General features: G+C 42.4%; 1 long non-coding RNA gene across 1 annotated transcript; it reads left to right on the top strand.

Moving 5' to 3' along the window:
• The first annotated feature begins 1,991 nt into the window (after nucleotides 1–1,991).
• On the top strand, nucleotides 1,992–2,558 carry LOC121531452. Its single transcript, XR_005994157.1, has 3 exons — nucleotides 1,992–2,059; nucleotides 2,145–2,252; nucleotides 2,430–2,558. It is a non-coding gene; the product is annotated as an uncharacterized LOC121531452 (long non-coding RNA).
• Nucleotides 2,559–12,765: the final 10,207 nt, after the last annotated feature.

The following is a 12,765-nucleotide window of genomic DNA, read 5'->3' as shown; positions in this document are numbered from 1 at the left end:
TACAGTGCTGTGAAAAAGTATTTGCCCCCTTTCTAATTATATCTATTTTTGCATAGTTTTGATGCTGAATTTTAACAGATCTTCACCCAAAACCTAATATTAGATAAAGGGAACCTGCGCTTACATTAAAAAAATAAAAAAAATAAAGAATTTTATTTCAAATCAAATTATATTGGCCACATGCGCCGAATACAACAGGTGTAGACATTACAGTGAAATGCTTACTTACAGCCCTTAACCAACAATGCATTTATTTTTTTATAAAAAAAAGTACAATAAAACAACAACAAAAAATAATTGAGAAAAAAAGAGCAGAAGTAAAATAAAATAACAGTATGGAGGCTATATATACAGGGGGGTACCGGTGCAGAGTCAATGTGCGGAGGCACCGGCTAGTTGAGGTAGTTTAGGTAATATGTACATGTGGGTAGAGTTAAAGTGACTATGCATAAATAATTAACAGAGTAGCAGCAGCGTAAAAAGATGGGGTGGGGGTGGGGGTCGGGGTGGGGGGGCAGTGCAAATTGTTTGGGTAGCCATGATTAGCTGTTCAGGAGTCTTATGGCTTGGGGGTAGAAGCTGTTGAGAAGTCTTTTGGACCTAGACTTGGCACTCCGGTACCGCTTGCCATGCGGTAGCAGAGAGAACAGTCTATATTTATTTAATTAACAAAGTTCTGCAACACCCAATTCCCCTTTGTGAAAAAGTAATTGCCCCCTTATACTCAATAACTGGTTGTGCCACCTTTAGCTGCAATGAATGCAACCAAATGCTTCCTGTAGTTGTTGATCAATGCAGTGTTTGGTTTTCGCCAGGCATAATGGGACCCATGTCATCCAAAAAGTTATACTTTTGACTAATCTGTCCATAGAACATTCTTCCAAGAGTCTTGATGATCATCCAGGTGTTTTTTAGCAAACTTGAGTCAGCTTTTTGGATGGGATTGGTCCCATTATGTCTGGTGAAAACCAAACACTGCATTCCACAGTAAGAACCTCATACCAATGGTCAAGCATGGTGGTGGTAGTGTGATGGTTTGGGGATGCTTTGCTGCCTCAGGACCTGGACGACTTGCCTTAATAGAAGGAACCATGAATTCTGCTCTGTATCAGAGAATTCTACAGGAGAATATCAGGCCATCCGTCTGTGAGCTGAAGCTAAAGTGTAGCTGGGTCATGCAGTAAGACAACGATCCAAAACACACAATCAAGTCTACATGAAAATGGCTAAAAAGCAACAAATGTGAAGTTTTGGATTGGCCTAGTCAAAGTCCAGACCTAATCCCAATTGAGATGATGTGGCAGCACTTGAAACGAGCTGTTCATGCTTGAAAACCCACAAATGTCGCTGAGTTAAAGCAGTTATGCATGCAAGAGTGAGCCAAAATTCCTCCACAGTGATGTGAGAGACTGATCAACAACTACAGGAAGCATTTGGTTGCAGTCATTGCAGCTAAAGGTGGCACAACCAGTTATTGAGTGTACAGGGGCAATTACTTTTTCACACAGGATAATTGGGTGTTGCACAACTTTGTTAATTAAATAAATAAAATAGTATCTTTTTTTTTGTTATTTGTAAACTCAGGTTCCCTTTATTTAATATTATTATTTGTGGAACTGTGGAAGTTCCACAAACCTGGTTAAGTTTTGGTTCCCTTTTATTAAATGTAGGTGACTAACATCCTGAAATCTTAGTCACAAAAATAGGATGGTGAAGGGACAGATGCAGTATAAGGACACTGCGTAGGCTGAAAAGTACTGATGTTATGGAGAAGATTTATGCTAATGTTAGAGCGGACACCGTGAAGGTTTATCATGACCCCAACATTGAGACCAAGAGCGTCACCCCCAGGGGTGTGCCAGGAAGGCAACCATTCGGTAAGATAAATATACAACACCCACCCTTCAAAAACTGGTTTAGTGTGTGGAAAGCTGTACCAGAGTAAACTGTAAGTTATATCTGTCATCCTCAGCAAAGAGTCATCTCAGAGCTGTTGCAGTGTGTCTGGGGCTACTGTGTGTTCTTCTACTGGCTGGGATCATAGGATTTGGTGTCCACTGTGAGTTTACCCAGTTTTATAACATTGATAGTCTGGTTGTTTCAGTGTGAGCGTTTTTGTCATTTTTTCTTTTTTTTTTTTGCAGACAACAGAGTGGCAGGTGACTTTGAGGAGGAGCAAACTCAGCTACAGACAGAGAGAGACCAGCTAGAGGGAGAGAGAGATGACCTTCAAAATAAATGATATTTTCTGGGTAAGTTAGTTATTCTTATCTGGCCACAGACTTTTGACTAGTTGGAATTCGATCATACCCACAATAATAATCTTGATGTTTTGTAATTATTATGGTAATTAGTGTTACTGGGTCCGTGGGTTTATGAGTATAAAGCAGCTTGCTACATTTCACATGTTCTCCTTTGCTCTTCAACAGAGCAACATTTTCAACTGGGATGGAGTCATTTTGGATCCAGTTTGTACCTCTTCTCCAATGTGACTAGAACTTGGGAGCAGAGCAGACAGCACTGTCTAAGGAGAGGAGCAGACCTGGTAACCATAAACAGCAGGGAGGAACAGGTGAGAGAGAGATAGAGACTTTTTCCACATTTTGTTGTGTTAATTGGACTGCCGGCAATGGCGAAGCTCTATGCAGCATCCTCGAGCATTTGACATTTTACACTTTTTAAGGAATTTTGACACGGATTACCTTTTCGTTAAAAGTGAGCTGAAAGTTAATACGTCTCTTTTATCGCCAAAACAAAAGATGCCCAATCTTGCAAAGCCTCAGACGAGGCATGGAAAAGTGACCCCCTCTGACAGCCCTTCTTCGGCCTCGATGGATGCTGGCTTGGAAGAAGCACCAGCATGGTTCAGAATGGAGATGGACAAGGGTATAACAAAAATTAAAGAGACACTTTCTGAACACCTCATCAAAATGTATGTGCTGGTTGATAAACTCCATGAAGACCAGAAAGTCACAAAAGGACGAGTGAAGTTAGAAAAAGACCACACTGACCACCAGGCTGACATCCTGGTTGCCCGAGAGCAGCATGGGCATTTGTCATTAAATTGCTACAGTACCAGGACACTGTCTACATCTTCGCTGCTGCCTGAGCAAAGGGAGAGCTCAAGTATGGAGATGCGAGAATCATGATATTTCCGGATCTTTCTCCCATACTACACAAGAGGAGGATGGCTTTCTCACCACTCAAGAGGCTTCTGCGGCAGGCTGGCTTGGCATACGGCATGCGCTACCCGGCGACTTTGTGGATCGAAACCAAGAATGGTGAGCGCACATTTGACTCTGTGAAGACGGCTGAAGTATACATGAAGAAAGAACTGCCTGACTTTTTCACTCCAACTACGTCATGAGGAACTGACTTTTGAACTTGGATACAGTGGATAGTGAACTGTTAGAACATGAGGATACAACCAAATGACTCAGATTTGATCGACTGGCCGGCATGGCTAGCTGGCAAGACGGCTAGCTTGACAATGACTGGCGAGGTAACGTTGGAACATAGCTAATGTTGGCTGCACTATCAAGCCAGCTAGTTAAGTTTACATGACATGGGTGTGACTATAGGTACACAGCATAGCCACACTACGGCAGGTAATTACATTTTTTTGTGTGCTTTTATTTTGCGCATGGAGGTCAAGTCGGGTTTGGTTAAATAGTTATGTGGCTAGGGTGACCATATTTTAGTTTAGACAGTGGGAGCGGGAGGCAGACAGACACCCGCAGTGGGTGGTAAATACAAATGCGTTCACAACCATGCAACTATGTTATTGAACTTTAATACATAAAGTAATACATCCTTTCCATTCAACTGTTGGCCCTCAACAATATAATAATAACAAACAAACAAACAAAAGCTTTTAACACCTTTTACATGACACTGTTTCTTTTCATGGCCATAGGTTAAAATTAAATTTAAAAAACAGTTGTCATAAAAAAATCCACTATTTCAGTCAAAAATAATGTCAGTCCTAATGCTCTCTGGTATACTTTCCCGAAGATCAAATCTTTCCCAACAGTCCTTGGTTACCAATCAAGTAGGCATGAAAGTCTTTGCAAGACATGTTTCTAAAGTTGTATTGTGTACACAGAAGCCCCTTCAGTGACTCAACAGACAAGTGATTCCTTTGTCCACTGGCTTTGCATCAGTGAAAAAACTCTCTCTACATTTGCATTGTAAGAAGCAAAAGCGAAGAAAAACTGTGCAATCTTCAGTAGCTCTGAATGAAAATCTATGCTTTTGGACCTTTCAAAATATTTGGTCCACTTCTTGTGTGCTTGCAGATTACTGAACTCTCCATCACTGTTACACCTTTCTGTGAATTTCTTCTGGTTGGTGACCTGATCAAAGCACCTTGCATCATCAATTGGAACCCCCTTTTCTCGCAGGTGTTTGATACAGGCTTCCATGTCATTCCAGTCAGGTGTCTCACTCAGATCCATCCACATGAAAGAGGAGAACTCCTCCATGGGTGCCATCCATTTCTCCAGATACTCCAGGCATGAACTGTACAGACCCTGGTCACAATTCTTACCAAGTCCATCCTTGTGCTTTTGTGCCAATAGTCCCTTAACTTTAAGGGACATGAAGTTATTGGTCTTGCGTTCAAGAAGCATGGAGTGGACTTTGTTCTTCACTTCCACAATTGAATTGCTCTCCCTTTCCATCTCCTGAATGTGTGAATGAAACACACACATGAGTGAGTGCATGTGCTAGATGTAAATTTCACTGAACTCATCTTCAAAAAACGTATTGATCAAGGAGGGTGTTTTTTCCTGTGACAAAAATTATGCTTTCAAGGCTGGAAACATCTGTAGCAGCCTCTCAATACCTGGGAATAATGACAGCCATCGCGTCTTGCTGTGAGAAAGGAGGCTTCTGTATTCAACATCAACAAATTCACAGTACTCCTTCAGATTATCTGTGCGCACAGTGTAGATGTGAAAGTATTGACATATTTTGAAGATTATGTTCTCAATATCGACATCTAGTGTGTCTGCCCCGTAATGAACACAATTGTTCAAGACGTGTGCTGGGCAGCCCACACCGATTAAAGACTTGTTCTGCAATGACTTCTTTAAGTTTGCGAAAACATTCTTTCCTTCTTCATCACGCCGGATTCCCCCGAACATTGTATTGCAGTTGTCACCTGTAAATGCAATACATTTTGAAAAAATCCCATTATTTTCCAGTGTTTCTTTGATGTATTGCGCGATCGTATCAGCTGTCTCATTTGGAGTGTTTTTAACTTAGACTAATTTACTTTGCACGCCACCATTCTTTCAATCAAAATACTGAATAAGCAGAGGGAATATTTTCAAAGCACCGTGATTGCTCCCATCAGTAGAAACCTCACAGTAAGGTATGTCTTCTAGTGCTTTCAGAGCTATGTCGACAGAATGTGGTGCTATCACAGCGTTAACAATTGCTTCGGTCCTAGTACGAGCGCTTGAAGATTTTCGCGCAGTCTCGGAATCAGGGAAAGCCTTTTTTAACAAGGCAGACGTGCAGTCCATTGATCTGTAGCTATTGTGATGCTTCGTGGTGTGGAATGCAAAAACTCCCTCCGCAGCAGTAACAGCATCTTCTGTTTTACCTGCTTTCACAAAATAGTCAGTTAATTTACCTGACGAACTCTCTCCTTTAGCTGCAATTTTGTGTTTTGCAGAGCTTATGTGGGCTTCTAGGTCGCTAGCACCTTTATTTGACACTGACACGTATGTGCCAGCTTTGCAGGTCATGCATTCTGCTTCACACGGATCCCGACCAAGACGAAAACACGGGAATTTTCTCTGTAAATCGTTTGTGAATTTACATTTGCGTTTGGGCATTTTTACGCTGTTCTGGAGCCATGTGCCACTGTTGCCAAGCAAGCTGCTGCTCTGTCTCTTGGCTGTTGCCATGGTGAGGGTAATGATTGAGATGCAGTTTGACCAATGTTTGCGTAGGCCTACATGACCATCCAATGGTGGCGTGTGAGAAGGCAGGACCTAAAGAGAAAGGTCAAAGCAATGCAAAACCCCAAAAACGCACACAATGAATGGCGACTGTAGAAAGCAAAAGCCGAATCCCGGACATTTTGGGCGATTTAGAAATCCCAGCCGGACACATTATTTTAGGTCCAAAAAGAGGACAAAGAGGATGTATGGTCACCCTATATGTGGCTGTAGACTGGGTTTCAAGCTACTGGATTTTAATAATAATATGCCATTTAGTAGACGCTTTTATCCAAAGCGACTTACAGTCATGCGCGCATACATTTTTACGTATGGGTGGTCCCGGGGATCGAACCCACTACCCTGGCGTTACAAGCGCCATGCTCTACCAATTGAGGACCAGTTTATTACTTCAGGGAATTTTACTAACATTTGCTGACTTTATGCTAGTGTTCGTGATACCGAGGCAGGGATAAGCTACACACTAGCTGGCACTAAAATGCTTGACTGGTTGCATAATTGCCAGCTAGCTGATAACTTACAATTGTTTTATTTATGGTTGGGAGGGTGAAATCAGGATGATGGTGACTGTTTAACCAATTGTCCCTATCCCTATTTCAGGGTTGATAGTCATCGTCTGGTAAAGGTTTACACTTATTTCTTACCCCTTTTTTCTCCCCAATTGGTAGTTACAGTCTTGTCCCATCACTGCAACTCCCCTACGGACTCGGGAGAGGCGAAGGTCGAGAGTCATGCGTCCTCCGAAACATGACCCTGCCAAGCTACACTGCTTCTTGACACACTGCTCACTTAACCCGGAAGCCAGCCGCACCAATGTGTCGGAGGAAACACAGTCCAACTGGCGACCAAGTCAGCTTGCAGGCACCCAGCCCGCCACAAGGAGTCGCTAGAGCGTGAATGGGACAAGGAAATCACAGCCATCCAAACCCTCCCCTAACCCGGACAACGCTGGGCCAATTGTGCGCCGCCTCATGGGTCTCCTGGTCACAGCCTGGGATCGAACCCGGGGATGTAGTGACGCCTCAAGCACTGCAATGCAGTGCCTTAGACCGCTGCGCCACTCGGGAGGCAGGTTTCCACTTATTAATCATAGCTTGATGTCTTTTTTCGTGGGCTGCTTAGGTGCGTTTGTGGTCATCGCTTTTACTGCTGCGTGTCACAGGTTTCAGGGCACCTTGGGGAATGCCGATTGGTTGACATTTGAGTGTACTGGTAGGTGCAGCGCGGCTGCGGAGGGTGACCATGAACGCATCTTCTGTGGGGGTTTTTTCCTTCTTTTTTTTGTTGAGACATGCTAAAGTGGGGCTAAATAGTCCAGACTTTTTGGTTGCTGATGTTTGTCGCTTTGAATCACATTTTATTTTGTGACTCGACTGACAACATTTTCATGTTACAGGGAAAAGTTAATGCACTTTTATGCACTATATGTATAAGTTAGAATGAACTTAATTCAGGTGATGCTATGCACAGCAGGTACATCTAGCTTAAAGACTAGCGTCTATGGGTATGGGGTTTTTAACTAACCCCAAACCTCAGTTGGGGAGGGGGTTGGGTGTTTTTGTGGGAGGGTCAGGGTATTGGCTCACGAGATATTGACTATTTTATACTTTCATAATCACTTTTGCTTTTTCTTATTTTCTTGAAAGATGTCGGCACCTAATATCTATACATTTATGACACTTAACATTAGGGGTACTAAATGCTCAGTCAAGTGCAAGCACATTCTGAATTATCTAAAGCAGCATAAGGTTGACATAGCTCTTCTTCAGGAGACACACTTGACTGACTCTAAGCATGGTAAACTAAAGAGAGAGTGGGTGGGTCATGTGCATTATTCATCTTTCACCTCTAGAGGGGTGGCCTTTCTCATTAATAAGCACTGCCCCATTCAGCTACAATTTCAGATTAAAGACAAAGGGGGTAGGTTTGTGATAATTCAAGGTTCCATTAACACTGAAACCATTACCATTGTGAATGTGTATGGGCCTAACCATGATGATCCAACATTTTACCAAGACATCTTTCTGAAGTTAACGTGCCCCTCATCAGAGATAATAATGGATTTTAACTTGGTACTGGACCCTTCCAGTGATAGAGCTTCCTCTAATAGTATCAACCTCACACAGGCAGCTAAAATGTTAAAAGCAGAAATGAAAACTTTTGGACTTGTAGACATATGGAGATTTCACAACCAAAAGGTTAAAGAATACTAATTTTACTCCCCTGTCCATAACAGTTTCTCTAGAATTGACTTTTTTCTTATTTCCGCAGGCAAGGGAAGTTTAACTACTGGGGGTAAGTATTTATCAAGATTTATATCAGATCATTCTGCCCTGCTGGCTTTACAACTAGTCAGTAAAACACAACCACCCTCCAGAAGGTGGAGGTTTGGCACATACTTATTAAATAATCCTACATTTGTAACATTTCTGAACACTCATATCAACATATTTTTTAGCTGTCGGCGTTACAAGTAATCCCAAAGGTGTTCGATGGGGTTGAGGTCAGGGCTCTGTGCAGGCCAGCCAAGTTCTTCCACACCGATCTCGACAAACCATTTCCGTACAGATCTCGCTTTGTGCACAGGGGCATTGTCATGCTGAAACAGGAAAGGGCCTTCCCCAAACTGTTGTCACAAAGTTGGAAGCACAGAATCATCTAGAATGTCATTGTATGCTGTAGCATTAAGATTTCCCTTCACTGGAACTAAGGAGCCTGAACCATGATAAACAGCCCCAGACCATTATTCCTCCTCCACCAAACTTTACAGTTGCCACTATGCATTGGGGCAGGTAGCGTTCTCCTGGCATCCGCCAAACCCAGATTCGTCCGTTGGACTGCCAGATGGTGAAGCGTGATTCATCACTTCAGAGAATGTGTTTCCACTACTCCAGAGTCCAATGGCGGCGAGCTTTACACCACTCCAGCCGACGCTTGGCATTGCGCATGGTGATCTTAGGCTTGTGTGTGGATTCTCGGCAATGGAAACCCATTTCATGAAGCTCCCGAGGAACAGTTATTGTGCTGACGTTGCTTCCAGAGGCAGTTTGGAACTCGGTAGTGAGTTTTGCAACAGAGGGCGGACGATTTTACGCGCTACGCGCTTCAGCACTCAGTGGTCCCGTTCTGTGAGCTTGTGTGACCTATCACTTCGCGGCTGAGCCGTTTTTGCTCCTAGATGTTTCCACTTCACAATAACAGCACTTACAGTTGACTGGGGCAGCTCTAGCAGGGCAGAAATTTGACGAACTGAGTTGTTGGAAAGGTGGCATCCTATGACGGTGCCACATTGAAAGTCACTGAGCTCTTCAGTAAGGCCATTCTATTGCCAATGTTTGTCTATGGAGATTGCATGGCTGTATGCTCGATTTTATACACCTGTCAGCAACGGGTGTGGCTTAAATAAGCCGAATCCACTAATTTAAAGGGGTGTCCACATACTTTTGTATATATAGTGTATATAAGGCTCAAGTACTGTAGATTTGTTGGAGAAAGAAATTAGAGATATGGAAAATGAACATAGTATAACATTTAACGACTCAATTCTACAAAAATTGGACTCAAAGCGATTAGAATATAACACCCTGATGACCCATAAAGCAGAAAACGCACTTAGGAGAACAAAACCAACCTACTATGAACATGGAGATCAAGCAGGAAAGTTGCTTGCTTGGCAGATAAGGAGAAAGGAAGCTAGTAGAGTTATTAGCTCTATTAAACTGCCCAGTAACATAGTTGTTCAGGGTCCTGAGGAAATTAATCTAGTCTTTAGGGAGGAGTATGAAACACTGTACAAGTCCAAAGGGGATGCCCCTGCCACAATGCATGAGTTTTTGAACAAACTCAAATTACGAGCTTTAACTGATGAGGATAGGAAGGGCTTGGAGAAAGAGATTACATCTGAAGAAATTAGGGAATTCATTTTCAACACTGCTGGGGGGAAATCACCAGGATTAGACGGATTCCCTGTTGAATTCTATAGAACCTTTTTACCCAAACTAATTGAGCCTCTTTGCAATATGTTTAATCTTGCCAAAGAGACAGAAAATATCCCAGATACACAAGCACTGATCACAGTTTTGATAAAACCTGGGAAAGATCCTCTGCTTTGTGGGTCGTATAGACCAATGTCTTTATTGAACACTTCATATAAGATTCTTGCAAAACTCATGGCTCTTAGACTAGATAAGGTTCTTCCTGATTTGGTTGATATCAACCAAACAGGCTTTGTAAGAAACTGCACATCTCTTAATAATATCAGAAGATGATTTAATATTATGCATTATGTAGAGAATGACCAAGAACCTGTAGTGGCGGCTTCATTAGATGCGGAAAAAGCTTTTGACCACATAGAATGGAACTACCTTTTTGAAGTTTTCCAGAGGATGAATATTGGACCTAAGTATGTTGGTCTGATTAGATTACTATACAAATGTCCGGTAGCTCAGATCCTGACTAATGGAAATGTTTCCTCCCAGTTCTCCCTATCACATGGCACAAGACAGGGTTGTCCCGCTAGTCCTCTCCTTTTTACTTTGGCTATCGAGCCCTTGGCGGAAGCTTTTAGATCACATCCATCCATCCATGGTGTTCCCATAGGTGGGTGCAAACATCTGGTCTTGCTATACGCTAATTACATTATGCGTTACCTCACTTCAACCAAAAATGTTACTCCAAGCATTAGTTGACATCCTGAAAGAATATGTGACCTTTTCAGGATATAAAATAAGCATATCAATGAGTATAATCATGCCTTTTAACAGGGCAGCTATGCAGAACTCCATTTTAGACCAGCCATTTTCTTGGAGACCTCAGAAAATGGTATATCTTGGATTGCAAATTCCTTCTGATACTAATAAGACATATCAACTGAACTATAGTCCACTTCTCATAAAGGTTGGGGAAGAATTGGATAGATGGAGGGATTTACCAATTTCTCTTATTGGGCGGGTCTATTGTGTAAAATATATTTTACCTTTTCCTATTCCTATTCCAAAAGTTTTTTTCAAACAACTTAATAGGAAGGTATCTTCATTTCTGTGGAAAGGGAAATGTCACAGAGTGAAACTTACAACTTTATGCAAACCATTCTCAGAAGGAGGGCTTACTCTACCTGACTTCCAGTTGTATTACTGGGCATCTCAGTTAAAGGCTGTGTGGGTATAGCAAGATACAACAACAAGTTCACCCTCTTGAGACAGCTAGAGGAAGAGTGTCTTTCCCTTGTTTCATTGGCATCTATACCTTATATTAGCCCACCTAAAGCTTTGATGGGTCTCACAAACAACCCTATAATTAAAAACATTCTAAATATATCGATTGAAGTCTGTAAACAAACATAAGGGGCTTGCGAAAGTATTCACCCCCCTTGGCATTTTTCCTATTTTGTTGCCTTACAACCTGGAATGAAAATTGATTTTGTGGGGTTTGTATCATTTGATTTACACAACATACCTACCACTTTGAAGATGCAAATTTTTTTTGTGTGAAACAAACAAGAAATAAGACAAAAAAACTGAAAACTTGAGCGGGCATAACTATTCACCCCCCCAAAGTCAATACTTTGTAGTGCCACCTTTTGCAGCAATTACAACTGCAAGTCTCTTGGGGTATGTCTCTATAAGTTTGGCACATCTAGCCACTGGAATTTTTGCCCATTCTTCAAGGCAAAACTGCTCCAGCTCCTTCAAGTTGGATGGGTTCCGCTGGTGTACAGCAACCTTTAAATCATACCACAGATTGTCAATTGGATTGAGATCTGGGCTTTGTCTAGGCCATTCCAAAACATTTAAATGTTTCCCTTAAACCACTCGCGTGTTGCTTTAGCAGTATGCTTAGGGTCATTGTCCTGCTGGAAGGTGAACCTCTGTCCCAGTCTCAAATCTCTAGAAGACTGAAGCAGGTTTCCCTCAAGAATTTCCCTGTATTTAGCGCCATCCATCATTCCTTCAATTCTGACCAGTTTCCCAGTCCCTGCCAATGAAAAACATCCCCACAGCATGATGCTGCCACCACCATGCTTCACTGTGGGGATGGTGTTCTCGGGGTGATGAGAGGTGTTGGGTTTGCGCCAGACATAGTGTTTTCCTTGAAGGCCAAAAACCTAAATTTTAGTCTCATCTGACCAGAGTACCTTCTTCCATATGTTTGGGGAGTCTCCCACATGCCTTTTGGCGAACACCAAACGTGTTTGCTTATTTTTTTCTTGAAGCAATGGCTTTTTTCTGCCCACTCTTCCGTAAAGCCCAGCTCTGTGGAATGTACGGCTTAAAGTGGTCCTATGGACAGATCCTCCAATCTCCGCTGTGGAGCTTTGCAGCTCCTTCAGGGTTATCTTTAGTCTCTTTGTTGCCTCTCTGATTAATTCCCTCTTTGCCTGGTCCCTGTATTTTGGTGGGCGGCCCTCTCTTGGCAGGTTTGTTGTGGTGCCATATTCTTTCAATTTTTTATAATGGATTTAATGGTGCTCCGTGGGATGTTCAAAGTTTCTGATAATTTTTTTATAACCCAACCCTGATCTGTTCTTGATATGTACTGTTCTCCACAACTTTGTCCCTGACCTGTTTGGAGAGCTCCTTGTTCTTCATGGTGCCGCTTGCTTGGTGGTGTCCCTTGCTTAGTGGTGTTGCAGACTCTGGGGCCTTTCAGAACAGGTGTATATATACTGAGATCATGGGACACTTAGATTGCACACAGGTGGACTTTATTTAACTAATTATGTGACTTCTGAAGGTAATTGGTTGCACCAGATCTTATTTAGGGGCTTCATAGCAAAGGGGGTGAATACATATGC

Source organism: Coregonus clupeaformis, chromosome 19 (assembly GCF_020615455.1).
Source record: "Coregonus clupeaformis isolate EN_2021a chromosome 19, ASM2061545v1, whole genome shotgun sequence".
In the NCBI taxonomy this organism is placed as follows: Eukaryota; Metazoa; Chordata; class Actinopteri; order Salmoniformes; family Salmonidae; genus Coregonus; species Coregonus clupeaformis.
This window is presented reverse-complemented; position numbering and strand designations above follow the sequence as displayed.